At 40.4% G+C, this 17,976-nt stretch overlaps 1 long non-coding RNA gene and 1 pseudogene across 1 annotated transcript; one reads left to right on the forward strand and one right to left on the reverse strand.

Annotated features, from left to right (window-relative positions):
- Positions 1-17,976, forward strand: part of LOC137235737 (uncharacterized) — a 127,177-nt pseudogene that overhangs the window by 21,821 nt on the left and 87,380 nt on the right.
- Positions 1,600-2,064, reverse strand: LOC137235740 (uncharacterized). Its single transcript, XR_010948033.1, has 2 exons — positions 2,019-2,064; positions 1,600-1,968 (listed from the first exon to the last, which is right to left on the reverse strand). It is a non-coding gene; the product is annotated as an uncharacterized lncRNA (long non-coding RNA).

The raw sequence follows: 17,976 nt of genomic DNA on the forward strand, positions 1-17,976 counted from the left end.
CCAAATCTCCTTCCCGAAAGCCTTCTGAATGAATTGCTTTATCATATCTGGCTTTCATCTTGTCACTCATAATCTTGGTTCGTTCTCTTATAAGATCGTGTATTTCCTTCATCTCTTCCTCCAAGACGCCAGTGGATTTCTTGGTATTTCTCTCCGAATCGGCATTTATCCCAAACATCAAATCAGCTGACAGTGGAAGGCCATTGCCAAAAATTACCTTTGCGGGAGTTTGGCCCGTTGTTTTATGCACTGCCGATAGGTAAGACATCAAGAATAATGATATGTATGTATCCCACTCTTAATGGAACTTGTCCTCTACTTTCCTCAAGCGCTCCTCCAAGGTTCTTTTATATCGTTCCACCATACCATCGGACTGAGGATGCAATACAACTGTATCCGTGTTTTTCGAATGCCCAATGTCTTACACATTTCTTGGAACACAGCTGCTTCAAAATTCCTGCCTCGGTCACAATATAACTCCATTGGTACACCTCCATCCCAATTGTTTGCAAACACTTCTGATACTGTTTCAGCTTCTTGATTTGGGATTGAGTATACCTCTGGCCATTTGCTAAAGTAATCCATAACCACCAGTACATATTTGTTTCCGCGATTGTTAGTAGGAAATGGAACTGTGATATCCATAGCGATCCTTTCAAATGGTGCACCTGAGTTATATTGCTTCATCTGGCCACGACTTGGGGATTCGGGCCCCTTCGCTCTGCTGCAAACCTCGCAGTTGGCAATCCACTCCATGACCGACTGACGGCAAAGAACCCAATAGAATCTCTGCCTAATTTTCTCAAGCGTCTTCGTGATCCCCAGATTGCCTCCACTTGGACCATTATGTAGCTCGTTGAGAACGTCAGGAATCCTTTTCCTGGGAACAACTACTAGTTTCCTCTTACATTGACCATCCTGTATCCAAACTGTTCCAATATGACTTCGCAATAGGACTCTCTGCTGACATATCTTTATTTGGTTTTCATTTCTTTCGAGCCCTCGCATAACCTGTGACAGATCTGTATCTTCTTGCTGACACTTCCTTAGTTGTTCCATGGCCCATTCATCCGAACACATTATAGTCATAAGCCGGACATATATGATGTTTTCCTTAGCCTCAGCTTTCGAACAGTGTTTGCATTCCAAATTACATGGTCTTCGTGACATTGCATCGGCATTCCCATGGGTACTACCTTTCCGATGCTCAATGTAAAAGTCATAGCTTTGTAGTCGCCCGATCCACCGTGCCAATTGACCTTGTGAATTACGGAACTGCAGGAGCCATTTCAACGACATCTGTCCTGATGCGGAATCGCTGCCCGTAGAGGTACTTGTGAAAATGTTTAATGCACTCTACCAATGCCAGCAACTCTCTACGCGTAACACAATTGTTCTTCTCTGGTTTTCCAGTTCGTCGGTTGAAATCTCCTGTCCGTCGACTAGTTGTGATAAAACGCCTGCTATTGCATATTCACTGGCATCTGTATCTAGAATAAATGTTGCTCCTGCAATCGGATATGCCAACATTGGGGCAGTGCACAAACGCTCTTTCAATGTTTGGAGAGCCACATCTTGCTCCTTCTTCCATTCAGAAACTTTATTTTTTCTTGTAAGCTCATGGAGGCTATGGGCTACGCTGGCAAATTTTGGTACAAATTGGCGGTAATATGTGCACAGCGAAAGGAAACTTCTCAATTCATGCAGGTTCTGTTGTCTTGGCCAATCCTTTACAGCCTCTATCTTTTCATTCGCAGTGTAGATGCCCTCTGTCGTTACCACGTGACCCAAATAACTTACTTCCTTTTTAAACAGCGAACACTTTTTGGCACTTAGTTTCGGACCAGCGCCAGGTATTGTCTGGAAAGCTTCCTCTAAGTTCTTAATATGTTCTTTAAAGTTCTTTCCCAATTCGATATTATCGTCTAAGTACACTAAACATGTTTTCCAATGGAGTCCTTTCAGTACCTGTGTAAAATATATTAAATTATTTATTTGAGTGGAGGCACCACACATACCCCAAAATATTTAAACAAGATTATTTAAGGAGGTGGCACCCTTGAGTGCCGAATACCGAATCTTCTTTATTAATAAAAACTTCAGCGTATTTATACATAATTCTTATGCGCTACTTAGTTACTAGATAAACATAAACATACCCAGTAGCAAAAGGTAATATATAGGAAATGAGTTAGTAATAGCCAAGGTGGGGGTCCACTGCTGAATTCATCGCTGAATTTTAACACAGCGATGTCCTACGAAATTCATACCTGAACAACTCGCTTACGCGTGGATATTAACCAGTCAATTATATGAATTACCAATTCACATACTTGGGGAAATGAATTGATCAGCTCTTCACATTACCGACATACATACTTTGATTTAAATACTTCTGTTCAAAATAACAACAACGATTTTAAAACGAAATTTGTTTCTTCTCTCACCCCGTAACCTATTACCAACTCGCTTACCTTTTTCAGTTCTGAATTATTTTGCTACTGGGTATTTACTCTTAATTCTTACATTCTTACTAAGTCTAACAAAATAACAAAAGTCATGTAGCCAAGCGTATGCATACACATTCGTACACACATTCATAAGTTGCTTCAATGTACTTGCTGAAAACGTGTGAAAATGTTGGAGTAGAGGAATACGCGGTGTCAGCAAATTCTTAGTTACAGACTAAACAACTTAGACACCGCGTGTGTTATGTGTGTAGATATGTATGCAGAAACTTTGGATACATTACACCTGATCCATAAATCTTTAAAAAGTAGCTGGTGCATTACATAGTCCAAAGGACTGTAAATTTCCAAAGACCAGCACCGACACTCAAGGCTGTTTTCTCCTTGTCTTCCTCCTTCACTTCCACTTGCCAGTAGCCGCTTTTAAAGTCCAGTGTGGAAAACCGTTTCGTACCAGAGAGCGAGTCCAGAGTGTCGTCAATTCTTGGCAATGGGTAGCTATACTTTTTCGTGACGTCATTCAACTTCCGGTAGTCCACGCAAAACCCCACCACCGGTGAGCTCAATGGACTAGCTGTCGCTTATTTCTTGTATGATTTGACTCACAACTTTCCCTTTCGCCAGTGAAATACTACGAGGAGCTTGATGGATCGGCCTCGCATCTCCAGTGCCAATTTGATGTTTCACAACATTGGTGCGGCCTGGATTGGAGCCATCTTGGCCAAATATATTTGCGTACTTTAGGAGCAGTTGATTTGCCTTATTCTGATAGTCTTCCTCTATACCCTCCGTCCATGCCGTGATGTCATTTGAAAGATCAATGTTGCTTGTTGAAACGTTTTGCTGGATCTACTCACAGTTAATAATTACATCAGCCTCTTGGCATCTTCCCAATATAGTATCAGTTTGAATGGTGACTTGAACTCATTGAGTACTCGTACCGGAATAGGTCCATCTTGTTTAGTTGTACCCAGGGTTTTTCCTACAAGTATTTTCGTTGTTGATTTGTTTGCTGCCTCGACAGCCCACAATTTGTTTGTTCCACAATCTCCATCAATCTTTGCCCAGCTGACCGCCTCCGATTTTGGTGGTATTTGCTGATTCTCCTCCACCAGTACTTGTTTACTGCTGTAGCCTTTTTCGTAGCCAAAATTAAGTAGCACGTCCATGTTCTTATATCGCATCTTCTTGCTTTGCATGTCGATCTTGATGCCTTGGTCGATTAAGAAGTCCACTCCAATTATGATTGCATCAACAATCTCTGCCACTACAAAATTCTGTAGTACCGTGACGTTCCCAATTGCGACTTCACATGCTACTTCTCCTAGAACCTGGGTGTCTACTCCAGTGGCTGTAACCAATCTTGCTCCATTCAATGGTCTTATCTTCTCGTTGACTAAATCCGATCGAAAGATGGAATGAGATGCACCCGTTTCTACAGTCAGTAAACGTTCCTTTCCAACCACACGTCTCCCGATGGTAAGATTGCTGGACCTTCTTCCAATTTGCGAGATAGAGATTATGGGGCGTTCAATTGCCGCTGACTCGCTTTAGTTTAACGATTGAGTAAACTTGGAGATTTGCTTTTGCGGCCACCCACATTGTTGGAACTATTAGGACCTGTGCTGCGATGACGTAGAATGTGAGCTGGGTTGCCGCACTTGAAACATTTCATATCTCCGGCATTTTTTTGTTGTGATCCCTTCAGTGCTTCCAAAATTATGTCTAACCAATCTGGCTTTTCTACTTCCACGCGATGAGCTTTGTATGCGGGCTTACTCAAAAGTGACGCTGTTTCCTGAGTCAGTGCATGGGATACAGTTTCAGCAAATGTTGGCTTTGGATTTGCGTATGTAGCTTGCTTCGTTTCCACGTCCCGTATGCCATTTATAAAGCTTTGGATTTTTACCCTCTCGATGTATTCCACGGTTGCGTCCACATTTGCTAAATCGGCCAGCCTTTCGACATGCGACGCAACTCCTGCAAAGTCTCATTCGCTTTTTGGTAGCGGTTTTGCAACTCAATTTGGTATATCTGTTTCCTGTGCTCGTCTCCGTAACGTCTCTCAACAGCGGGCATTAATGCTTCATAACTGTTCCGTTCGTACTCTGGAATAGTCTGGTGTGAGATATCAGCGTGCGACAACATCGCGAGCCTGCGATGGCTGGAAGAAGTGGTTCCAAACCTCCAAAGGTAAGGCATGAACGCGCGGTTTTAGGTGGTGGATAAAGCTCAAATCCCAACGGTACCAAAAGTTAAGGTGTGGATACCATGCGTGGTGACGTCGGAGGATGCAGTTCGACTTCTGCAGAATCAGAATCCGAACATACCGACAAAGGATGGGGAGGTACTTACTGTATCTCGGCCTACGGGGGAAGATCAGTTCTACATCTTCCAAATAAACAAGCAGGCGGAGGATCATAAAATTTTATTTTAATTAAAAAATGCCTGCAGATATGGTTTTTGGATACGCAGACGCAAGAAGACGTGCTATTGTGCCTGCGAATCGTAAAAACGCGATGGATCGGAGTTCAGATCAGGTCGACTTCATTTCGATCAGAATTGATTTGTTTGCCTAATAGATTTCTTGATAGAAGTTTTTAAAGAAAGATTTATTATGCCAATTTAACTCAAATTTAAACAAAAAAATACACACAACTCTTCCAAATAAAATGAAGAATTAAACAAAAATTATTTGAAAGACAAATATCGCAACATTTGTGTATAATCTGTCAATTAATTTTCATTCCGACTGCTCAGAGGCAATACTTTTCAAACCGATAATTTTTGGTCGGAATCGAAATTGAGAACACCAATCCATTTCGATTCCGAAAAAATTGATCGGAATCGGAATTCAGAACAGGCCTGATAAACAAAAACAGCTGATTAAACTGGTTACCGAATCGGAATGAAAACGATACGAAATCGACTTCGAATCGATTTTTTACAATCGGAATTGAGAACACCAAATAGAAACCGAGTCGAAATCAATGTCGTTTAACTATTCAGAACAGGCCTGAATGTAAATAAATGTTATGTTTAAAGAAAAAGCGTTTCAAACCTTGAAGACATTGTTAAAAATAGAGATTTAATTAATACAGATTTAATTTTGTATATTTCAACCACCTTTGGGAGGTTTACTTTTGTAAACTACTAAGCAATGCTAATTGAAAAATGTTTATATTTTATTTTTTCAAAAAATGCACATTCGTTTTGGCCTTGCAAAATTTGATATATGTATATAATATTTCGTTTGAACAAAAATGGCACATTCGTGACTTTGGCATTGTAACGACGATATATGATGACGCACTTATTTTTAGCACTGCTTCGTGTTCGACACCAATTGCAACTTCGTCTTCGAATTTGGCATCAACCAGGGAGGATAGATAGAATAAGTGACGTCATTTCACACTTTTTACTTTTTTTTGTAATGTCCCATTTGAGGGGTAATTTCATGAGGTATTTTTGATTGTTTTAAATAATTGTATTAATTAAGCAATTCATCCTCTTTCCAACAATCACAATATATATTAATATACACTTCTTAAAAATGTGTAGAAGCCAATTTTCTAATACCCGCCAATCAGGTACATCTACTATATATTTGTGAAAGTATGTCTGTATGTATGTTTGGACTTGCAGCCTAAACCGCAGAATGGAATCGAACGAAATTTTGCCATGACATACCCTGAGTGCGTCAATCTATGGTAGGCTATATAAAAATAGTTTTCGACAAGGGGGCGTGACACCTCCCATACAACTGGAATTTTTCGTAGTCAATATATTAAGGCTAGACGACTGAAATTAAGTGAGTAGTTATATGAGACCAATCCCTACCCCTCCAGAAAAGCTGGGTATAACGAAAAATAAAAATGTGTAGAAGCCAATTTTCTAATACCCGCCAATCAGGTACATTACAAATAAAAATTGAAATGACGTCTCTTATTCTATCTATCCTCTCTGACGATATCTTTGTCATTGTTGAAACTTGGCTGACTCCAGATTTTTTTGATGGCTAATTCTTCGATCCCAATTTGTTAGTCGTTTTCCGTAAAGACAGGGATGCAGGAAAAACTGGGCGTTTGCGAGGTGGAGGTGTACTTATTGCAGTTCAACGCAAGTATAATACTTCCCTAATTCAGCTGGATAATAACGATTCGCTACTTGACCAGCTCTATGTTAATGTTAGTGGCTCTACGTACTCCGGCTCTCTATTCGTGATGGCATCTTATATTCCGCCGAATAGTTCTGAAGATCTTTATAAAGCTCATGCTGACAATATTTCGTCTGTAGTTCTTAATAAGCCTTTGAGATTTATTTTTTAGATAACATGCTAAGCTTAAATTTACTACAAATCAATAACTTCACTAAAAAGGACAGAATATTAGATCTTATACTGATAATATTAATTTTAACATATCCGAATGCCATGCACCATTTGCTCCGTCGGATATGCATCATACTACTATTGTTCTTAAACTTGAGTTTTATGAGTTTTGTTTACCCTCTATAAATGATGATATCGCTTTTAATTTTGCACGGTGCGATATGTCTATCCTTAACCATGTTTTCTCGGAAATTAACTCGGCCGATCTTTTTTCCACCTCAGATATTAGCATTTCCTATGAAATATTTATATCATAGCTCTTTGACCTATGTTTAGGGCATGTTTCAGTCTTTAACAAAGGGTTTAAAAAAATTGAGGAATTTGCGAAACAAATACTACAAAAAGTTTAGTCAGACCAAGAGTCTCTCCTTTTACGAGAAGTATCAGCAGTATCTAAAGGAGTTTAACTGTCTGGATAAGTTTCTTTACAAAAACTATATTCTTAGCTTTCAGATAAACATTAAGTCCAATCCTAAAACATTTTGGAATTTTATTAAATCTAAAAGGACCTGCTCCTCGGTTCCTGCTTTTGTCTTTTACCAAGATAATGTAGCTAAAAATCCTAGTGCGGTATTGAACCTGTTTGCGGACTTTTTCAGTGCTAATTTTGCATCCTATGATGATGCCCCTTCTTTCTGATTTAAATTCTTCTCTGGATTTCGGTTCAATGTCAATTTCATGTGACGATATCTCAAGTGTTATTACTAAATTAAAGCAATCGGTCAAGACATATTCTGATGGTCTCTCAAGTGCCTTGATTAAAGGTTGTCCGGCCTTAGTTTTGCCCCTTGAGATCCTGTTGACATATTAACTTTAGTGCGGGGAGTTTGTTGATGCTTGGAAACTTGCATCGAAAACTCCTATCTACAAATCTGGAAATAAGAGTGATGTCTGTAACTACAGAGCTATATCAAAGCTCACTACTGTTTCGTGTTGTAAAAGACAAGTTATACTTTTCAGTGAAGAGCCTAATTTGTGCCAAGTGGCATGGTTTTGTTGCGGGACGTTCGACGGTCACCAATCTAGTGGAGTTTAGTGAGTATTGTATATCTGCTTTTGCATCTGGATACCAGGTAGATTGTGCTTATTCTGACTTCCCCAAAGCTTTAGATAAGGTATCACTTATTCATAAACTTTCCTGTCTTGGTTTTCACTCAATTTTTCTGTAGTGGCTAAAATCATATTTAATTAACAGATGGTGTATTGACTGTACTGATGGTGTATCATTCGATCCTTACGTTTCGACTTCCGGCGTTCCGCAAGTCAGTATTCTTGGACCCTTGGTCTTTGTCCTGTTCGTCAAGGACATCAGCGCTTGCTTTTCGTATGCTAGGTTTCTCTTGTATGGTGATGATCTTAAAATTTTCTCCTATATAAAGTCTTCGCGTGATATTTTCGAACTTCAGTATGAAATTAATAGTCTCCATTCCTGGTGCGTTAGATCGCACCTCTCTTTAAATATTAGTAAATGCTTTCACGTAACCTACTCTAAATTGAGCTTTAAGTTTAATAGTTCATATACCATTGATAACAATCCAGTGCAGACTGTTGATAAAATCAAGGACCATGGTGTGGTTTATAATACCAAACTTTCTTTCAACAGCCATGTAAACTTTATCATAGCCAAATCGTATGCAATGCTTGGTTTTATTCGGCGTAATAGTTCCGAGTTCTTTGACCCGTATACACTTAAATTGCTCTACAATTCATTTGTACGATCTCATCTCGAGTATGCCACTATCCTTTGGCGACCGTTCCAACAGTTTGCAATTAACAGGATTGAGCGAGTTCAAAAAGTTTTCTTAAATACTGTCTGCGGTCGCTTAGATATACTAGCCCGCTTCCCGCATATAATGCACGTTTACTTCTTTTAAATCTTAAACCTTTAGAAGCGAGAAGGTTTATTCTTTCTTTGACCTTTTATATTGCATCATCCATGGGGATACAGATTGTGCTGCTCTTCTTAAGAAAATTTATTTTAATGTTCCCAGAAGAGAACTTAGAAGCTTTTACCCTTTTTATGGCATTAATAGTAAACGAATTATGCGTGAAATGCCCCAATTAATTACCCGCGCTGTGAGTGAAATTAATAAGATCGCATATTTTATCGAGCTTGATTTCTCTTTGTCGAAGAATGTTTTTATTAATTTATTGAAGTGTGTTTTTTTAGTTATCAATACTTTTATATTAGTCTGTAAGTGCTAGTTTTTCATTGACTTGTTAAATTTTGTATTTCTTATTTGTAGTCTGTTTTTTAATTGTATGAAAATTGTTAGTAGCCTGTAAGAATTTTGTTAATAGTATGCTGTATAATTTTTGAATTGGTAGTCTGTAAGAACTTGTGTTGGTTTACTTAATAAACAAATAAATCAATTCCACTTCTGACACCAATTGTATCGAATTTCGGTGAAATTCTGCTTATTCCAAACCTTCTGCTAACGTTCGAATGGGTAAACTGTTGAATAGTTCACTCCAATTTTGAGTATTGCAAACTGGTCTTTATTAAGATTACTTTGGGTGTAGTATAATTGTACTTCAATATGACTTACTTAACAAAAGCGTGTTTAAATCAAACTGAGTAAACATTCCTCAGCTTGCGCTGCCTCTATACTCTCTGTTGTCTCGTCCGCATATTTCTCCAAAGGTCTTGACGTTTCACCTTCTAGAAATGTTGGATCTCCTGGTTAGTTACCACCTATATAGACGTATATTTGTAGTTAGTGCCTTTCTACTGGCCATATGCGTGTGTATGTGTGAGCAACTACTTCGGCGATGACTACATCTGTGTGTGTGAGATATCTCTTCGTCGCCTTTTATGTACGTGTGTAAATGGGTTAAATTGATGTGTTCGGGTGCACAAGAGAGGCAGCTTGCTTTACTGTTGTTGAGCCTTTATTTACTAACAGCTTAGTGACGCTAAAAATCGCCACAATATTATGATGTTATTATGATATAGATATGGCCCGAATTCGATCGAATTATTTTCATTGCGTAGCAGAGAGGGATGAGAGCTGGGTTCAGTATGCTCTACACTGCAACTTTAAAACCAATTGCTGCCAAGTGTTTGCCTGCATAGATGACCTAGACATGCTGGTTAGGGGTAAATTTCGTGTAAAACAAAAAATTGAGCCAAACAAACATTGGACTGAAGAACTGGTCTACCTAAATAATTGCTCTCAACAAGGCTCAAGCAGCCCTGGTGATTAGGTTTCCGATAATATTCATTAGAGATCTGACGAATACTCAAAACCTCTTCGTGTTGAGGCTGTATTGAGGACGATGATATTAAATCATGTTGTCGATACATTCTTTAAGGGTTCGCCGCTAGGTTATGGTATTTTGTTCTAAGTTAGTCAGGTCTCCGGAGGATATATCGATGATCTAATTTAGGGGTATTTGAAAACACATCCTCGCCACGAATGAGTTCTACAAGTGGAAAGTGGGGGGCAGGCAAGGGGAGCATTTGCACCGGGCGCTACACACAGGGGCGCCAAATGGTTCGCAAAGCAGAACTTCCTGGATAATTTGTATTTTTATTATAAATGATTTCTGGAAAGTATTGATTTCTGGAAAAAATTTTCTATACTAAAAAATGCATGCATATATCCGGAACACTTACGACAGGTTCTGGAATAATTGAAAGCATATATGTTTTTTCTCACGTTCAACGTTACGATGTCAAACGTGAATCTGATACACGATGCAGCGCCAGAATACAAGCGCTTAGCGTTATCCTCGATGGGCTAGAGAATGTAGTACAACCCATAGAACAATTTGCAGATTAGCACATAACAAGTGACACCAGAAGCGAAGCTACAATCCTTTCCAAAATATACTAAATTTCAGTTTAATAATCCCCCTAACAATCCCGAAATGACCCTGACGGGATCCCGGACGGATCCCGAAAACCATCCAGAAATGATGCCGAAAGGGTCCCCAAATGATCCGAAGTAGTCCCGAAATGACTCCGACGGTATCCCGAAAACTATCCAGAAATGATGCCGGAAAGTACATTAAATAATCCCCTAATAGTCCCGAAATGACCCTGAAGGGATCCCGGACGGATCCCGAAAACCATCCAGAAATGATACCGAAAGGGTCCCCTAATGATCCCGTATTAGTCGCGAAAAAGTTCCGAAATGACCCCGACGAAATCCCGGTCGAATTTCGAAAACTATCCAGACATGATGGCGGAAGGGACCAAAACTGATCCCGAAAAGGTCCTAAAAAGACTCCGACGGCATCCCGGAAGGATCCCGAAAACTATCCAGAAATGATGCCGGAAAGGTCCTGAAATGTTCCTCTAATAATCCCGAAATGACCCTAACGGGATCCCCGACGGATCCCGGAAACTATTCAGAAATGATGCCGGAAAGGTTTCCAAATGATCCCCAAATAGTCCCTAAATGACCCTGACGGGATCCCGGAAACCATCTAGAAATGATGGCGAAAGGGTCCCCCAAATGATCCCGTATTAGTCGCGAAAAAGTCCCAAAATGACCCCGACGGGATCCCGAAAACCATCTAGAAATGGTGCCGGAAGGTACCCCAAATGATCCCGAAAAAGTCCTGAAATTACCCCGACGGTATCCCGGACGGATCCCGAAAACCATCCAGAAATGGTACCGAAAGGGTCCCTAATGATCCCGTATTAGTCGAGAAAAATTCCCGAAATGACCGCGACGGGATCCCGCTCGAATCCCGAAAACCACCCAGAAATTATGCCGGAAGGGACCCCAAATGATCCCGAAATGATCCCGACGGGATCCCGGACGGATACCGTAAACCATCCAGAAATGATCCCGGTAGGTATCCCAAATGATCCTGAAAAGTCCCGAAATGGCTCCGTCCAGATCTCAACTATCAGAAATGATGCCAGAAAGGTCCGCAAATGATCCCCTAATAGTCCCGAAATGACCCTGATGGGACTCCGGACGGATCCCGAAAACCATCCAGAAATAATGCCGGTAGGTATGTTCCCGAAATAGTCCCGAAATGACCCCGTCGCGATCCCAGTCGGATCCCGAAAACTATCCAGAAATGATGCCGGAAGGGACCCTAAATGATTCCGAAAAAGTCCCGAAATGACCCCGACGGGATCCCGGACGGATCCCGAAAACCATCCAGAAATGATGCCGCAAGGGACCAAAAATGAACCCGAAAAAGTCCCGTAATTATCCCGGAAACCATCAAGAATTTATCTCTCAAAGATACGCAAACGATCCCGAAAATACCCCGACGGGATGCCGGACGGATCCCGAAACCCATATAGAAATGATGCCGGAAGAGTCCCAGGGCAGGACGGATCCCGAGAACTATACAAAATGATCCCGAAATAGTCCCGAAAACCATCCAGAAATGATCCCCTAACGGGATTACAAATAAGGTGAAGCTAATTATAAAACCATGTTAAAAGGCAGCAGGCGCGTTGGAGCGATTGAAAAGTTACAAAGAAACATACAGGTAAAGCGGAGGGGGGGGGGGGCGAAGGGTGTCACTGATCATTTTGTAAGCCCTCGACGTATTTGACCCATTGAGTGTGTAATATTGGTAAAAGCCAGTATACGTAAAGTTATAATGTGTAAAAATTATTAAAAAGTAATAGTTGAAGTGGTCGTGGGACCCCCACCCCCCTTTCCATGTTCGAAAAAAATTTCGCTAGTAGACTATTGTCTGTGTCCCAAATTTCATCAAAATATAATAATTTAATTATAACTGTTCCTAGGGGGCGAAGACCTCCCCCATTTGAAAAAATATATAGCTTATAGATCCTTCTAGACTATTGGCTATATGTGTGCAAAATTTCATCCAAATCCGTCCAGCCGTTCTTGCGTGATTGAGGCACAAAGACAAACGTCTGGACATCAAAACATCCAAACTTTGCCATTTATAATATATATTACACTAGCCTTTACCCGCGGCCCCGTCCGCAAGCAGAAAATGAAATATATGGGCTATTCACGTTAGCCTGCTTATCAAGTGATCTGTTTAAAATTTTTTTTCTGTCTAATGCATTTTATTTTTATGATTGAGTAAAAAAAAGATCTAAATGAGCTGATAACCTGATCACCAAATGATCCCGAAGTTATCCAAAAAAAGTCGCGAAATTACCCCGACGATATAGCGAATGGATCCCGAAAACCATCCAGAAATGCCCCGGAAGGGTCTCCAAAAGTTCCGGAAATAGTTCCAAAAAAACCCGAAATAACAACGACATGATTCTAGACTTATTCAGAGAACCACACAGAAATGATCTCTGAAGGGTACCAAAATTATCACGAAATAGTCCCGGAAAAGTTCCGAAATGACCCTGACGGGCTCACGGACGGATCTCAAAAACCATCCAGAAAATATCCAGGAAGGGTTCCTAAATTATCCTGACATAGTCCAGAAAAAGTTCCGAAATGACCCCGAGGGGATCCACGACGGTTCGCGAAAACCATACAGAAATGATTCTGGAAGGGTTCCAAAATTATCCCGAAATAGTCTGGAAATTACCACGATGGGATCCCGCACGGATCCAGAAATGATCCCGGAAGGGTCTCAAAACTATCCCGGAAAAGTAACAAAATAATCTCGAAATTACTCCTATGGCATCACGGATGGATCCAGAAATGGCCCCTAAAGGGTCCCCAAATGATCCCGAATTTACCCCGATGGCTTCCCGTACAGATCCAGAAAACTATCCAGAAATGATGCCGTAAAGGTCCTCAAATGATTCCCCTAATAGTCCCAAAATGACCCTGACGGGATCCCGGACGGATCCCAAAAATCATCCAGAAATGATGCCGGAAGGGTCCCGAAATGATCCCTTATCAGTCGAGAAAAAGTCCCAAAAAGACGACGACGGGATCCCGGACGGATCCCGAAAACCATCTAGAAATGATGCCGGAAGGTACCCCAAATGATCCCGAAATAGTCCCGAAATGACCTCGACGGGATCCCAATCGGATCCCGAAAACCATCCAGAAACGATACCGAAAGGGTCCCCTAATGATACCGTATTAGTCTAGAAAAAGTGCCGAAATGACCCCGACAGAATCCCGAAAACCATTCAGAAATTATGCCGGAAGGGACCCCAATTGATCCCGAAAAGGTCCTGAAATGACACCGACGGGATCCCGAAAGGGTCCCCTAATGATACCGTATTAATCCCGAAAAAGTCCCGAAATGACCCCGACGGGATCCCGGATGGATCCCGAAAACCATCTACAAATGATGCCTGAAGGAACCTCAAATGATCCCAAAAAAGTCCCGAAATGACCCCGATGGGATCCAGGACGGATACCGAAAACCATCCAGAAATGATGCGGGTAGGTACTAGAGATATACGCCGCCGATAAACGCCGCCGCCGCCGCCGATTTAGGACGTTTTTCACACGCCGCCGCCGAATGTCAAAAATATCGGCGCGGCGGCGGCGGTAGTTTAAGACTGTTTAGGCCATTTATTATTAATGCCGAAAATTGGTCGGATATGGTCGAAAATGGTATCAACGGATGCGCATCGCTGCCAGTTATAAGAAACTAATTGCCAAATTTAAATCTTTCTAACTTTTCAAAAGTTATTTAAAACAAGTAAGGAAGGCTAAGTTCGGGTGTAAGCGAACATTACATACTCAGCTGAGAGCTATGGAGACAAAATAAGTGAAAATCACCATGTAGGAAAATGAACCTAGAGTAATCCTGGAACGTGTTTGTATGAAATGTGTATCAAATGAAATGTGTTAATGTGTATTTTAAAAAGGAGTGGGCCTTTGTTCTATAGGTGGACGCGGTTTCGAGATATCGCCATAAAGGTGGACCAGGGGTGACTCTAGAATTTGTTTGTACGATATGGGTATCAAATGAAATGTGTTAATGTGTGTTTTAAAAGGGCGTGGGCCTTAGTTCTATAGGTGGACGCCTTTTCAAGATATCGCCATAAAGGTGGACCAGGGGTGACTCTAGCCTTTGTTTGTACGATATGGGTATCAAATGAAAGGTGTTAATGAGTATTTTAAAAGGGCGTGGGGCTTAGTTCTATAGGTGGACGGCTTTTCGATATATCGCCAAGAAGGTGGACCAGGGCTGACTCTAGAATGGGTTTGTACGATATGGGTATCAAATTAAAGGTATTAATAAGGGTTTTAAAAGGGAGGGGTGGTTGTTGTATAGGTGGTCGCCTTTTCGAGATATCGCCATAAAGGTGGACCAGGGGTGACTATAGAACGCGTTTGCACGATATGGGTATCAAATGAAAGGTGCTAATGAGTATTTCAAAAGGGAGTAATCCTTAGTTCCATAGGTGGACGCGGTTTCGATATATCGCCATAAAGGTGGACCAGTGGTAACCCTAGAATTTGTTTGTACAATATGGGTATCAAAAGAAAGGTGTTTATGAGTATTTTAAAAGGGAGTAATCCTTAGTTCCATATGTGGACGCCGTTTCGAGATATCGTCATAAAGGTGGAGCAGGGGTGACCCTAGAATTTGTTTGTACAATATGGGTATCAAAAGAAAGGTGTTAATGAGTATTTTAAAAGGGAGTGGGCCTTTGTTCTATAGGTGTTCGCCTTTTCGAGATATCGCCATAAAGGTGGACCAGGGGTGACTTTAGAATATGTTTTTACGATATGGGTATCAAATGAAAGGTGTTAATAAGTATTTTAAAAGGGCGTGGGGCTTAGTTCTATAGGTGGACGCCTTTTCGAGATATCGCCATAAAGGTGGACCAGGGGTGACTCTAGCCTTTGTTTGTACGATATGGGTATCAAATGAAAGGTGTTAATGAGTATTTTAAAAGGGCGTGGGGCTTAGTTCTATAGGTGGACGGCTTTTCGATATATCGCCAAGAAGGTGGACCAGGGCTGACTCTAGAATGGGTTTGTACGATATGGGTATCAAATTAAAGGTATTAATAAGGGTTTTAAAAGGGAGTGGTGGTTGTTGTATAGGTGGTCGCCTTTTCGAGATATCGCCATAAAGGTGGACCAGGGGTGACTATAGAACGCGTTTGCACGATATGGGTATCAAATGAAAGGTGCTAATGAGTATTTTAAAAGGGAGTAATCCTTAGTTCCATAGGTGGACGCGGTTTCGATATATCGCCATAAAGGTGGACCAGTGGTAACCCTAGAATTTGTTTGTACAATATGGGTATCAAAAGAAAGGTGTTTATGAGTATTTTAAAAGGGAGTAATCCTTAGTTCCATATGTGGACGCCGTTTCGAGATATCGCCATAAAGGTGGAGCAGGGGTGACCCTAGAATTTGTTTGTACAATATGGGTATCAAAAGAAAGGTGTTAATGAGTATTTTAAAAGGGAGTGGGCCTTTGTTCTATAGGTGTTCGCCTTTTCGAGATATCGCCATAAAGGTGGACCCGGGGTGACTTTAGAATATGTTTTTACGATATGGGTATCAAATGAAAGGTGTTAATAAGTATTTTAAAAGGGCGTGGGGCTTAGTTCTATAGGTGGACGCCTTTTCGAGATATCGCCATAAAGGTGGACCAGGGGTGACTCTAGAATGAGTTTGTACGATATGGGTATCAAATTAAAGGTATTAATGAGAGTTTTAAAAGGGAGTGGTGTGAAGGCGTTTTCCAGATATAGACCAAAATGTGGACCAGGGTGACCCAGAACATCATCTGTTGGATACAGCTAATTTATTTATATATGTAATACCTGCCAAGATTTTAAGGGTTTTTTATTTCGCCCTGTAGAACTCTTTCATTTTCTTCTACTTAATATGGTAGGTGTCACAACCATTTTATAAAGTTTTTTCTAAAGTTATATTTCGCGTCAATAAAACAATCCAATTACCTTACCATGTTTCATGCTTTTTTTCGTATTTGGTATAGAATTATGGGATTTTTTTCATTTTTCGTAATTTTCGATATCGAAAAAGTGGGCGTGGTCATAGTCGGATTTCGTTCATTTTTCATACCAAGATAAAGTGAGTTCAATTAAGCACGTGAACTAAGTTCATTGAAGATATGTCGATTTTTGCCCAAGTTATCGTGTTAACGGCCATGCGGAAGGACAGACGGACGCCTGTGTATAAAAACTGGGCGTGGCATCAACCGATTTCGCCCATTTTCACAGAAAACAGTTAATGTCATAAAATCTATGCCCCTACCAAATTTCAAAAGGATTGGTTAATTTTTGTTCGACTCATGGCGTTAAAAGTATCCTAGACAAATTAAATGAAAAAGGGCGGAGCCACGCCCATTTTGAAATTTTCTTTTATTTTTGTATTTTGTTGCACCATATCATTACTAGAGTTGAATGTTGACATAATTTACTTATATACTGTAAAGATATTAAATTTTTTGTTAAAATTTTACTTTAAAAAAATTTTTTTTTTAAAAGTGGGCGTGGTCCTTCTCCGATTTTGCTAATTTTTATTAGGCGAACATATAGTAATAGAAGTAACGTTCCTGCCAAATTTCATCAAGATATCTTCAACGACTGCCAAATTACAGCTTGCAAAACTTTTAAATTACCTTCTTTTAAAAGTGGGCGGTGCCACGCCCATTGTCCAAAATTTTACTAATTTTCTATTCTGCGTCATAAGTTCAACTCATCTACCAAGTTTCGTCGCTTTAGCTGTCTTTTGTAATGAATTATCGCACTTTTTCGGTTTTTCGAAATTTTCGATATCGAAAAAGTGGGCGTGGTTATAGTCCGATATCGTTCATTTTAAATAGCGATCTGAGATGTGTACTCAGGAACCTGCATAGCAAATTTCATCAAGATACCTCAAAATTTACTCAAGTTATCGTGTTAACGGACGGACGGACGGACGGACGGACGGACGGACGGACGGACATGGCTCAATCAAATTTTTTTTCGATCCTGATTATTTTGATATATGGAAGTCTATATCTATCTCGATTCCTTTATATATGTACAACCAACCGTTATCCAATCAAACTTAATATACTCTGTGAGCTCTGCTCAACTGAGTATAAAAACAGGCACTTTCAATGCTAGCTTAACACGGACTTATTAAAACAAAACACTAAAAGAAGAGTTACATTATAAATTTGTATGCTCATTTTGGACATTTTTTTTCAAAAAATTAATAATGAACAATCAATTCAAATAAAGTTACCCAAGGCGGATTTGTTTTCGAA

The sequence above is a fragment of the Eurosta solidaginis genome, unplaced genomic scaffold (assembly GCF_040869045.1).
Source record: "Eurosta solidaginis isolate ZX-2024a unplaced genomic scaffold, ASM4086904v1 ctg00001059.1, whole genome shotgun sequence".
NCBI lineage: Eukaryota > Metazoa > Arthropoda > Insecta > Diptera > Tephritidae > Eurosta > Eurosta solidaginis.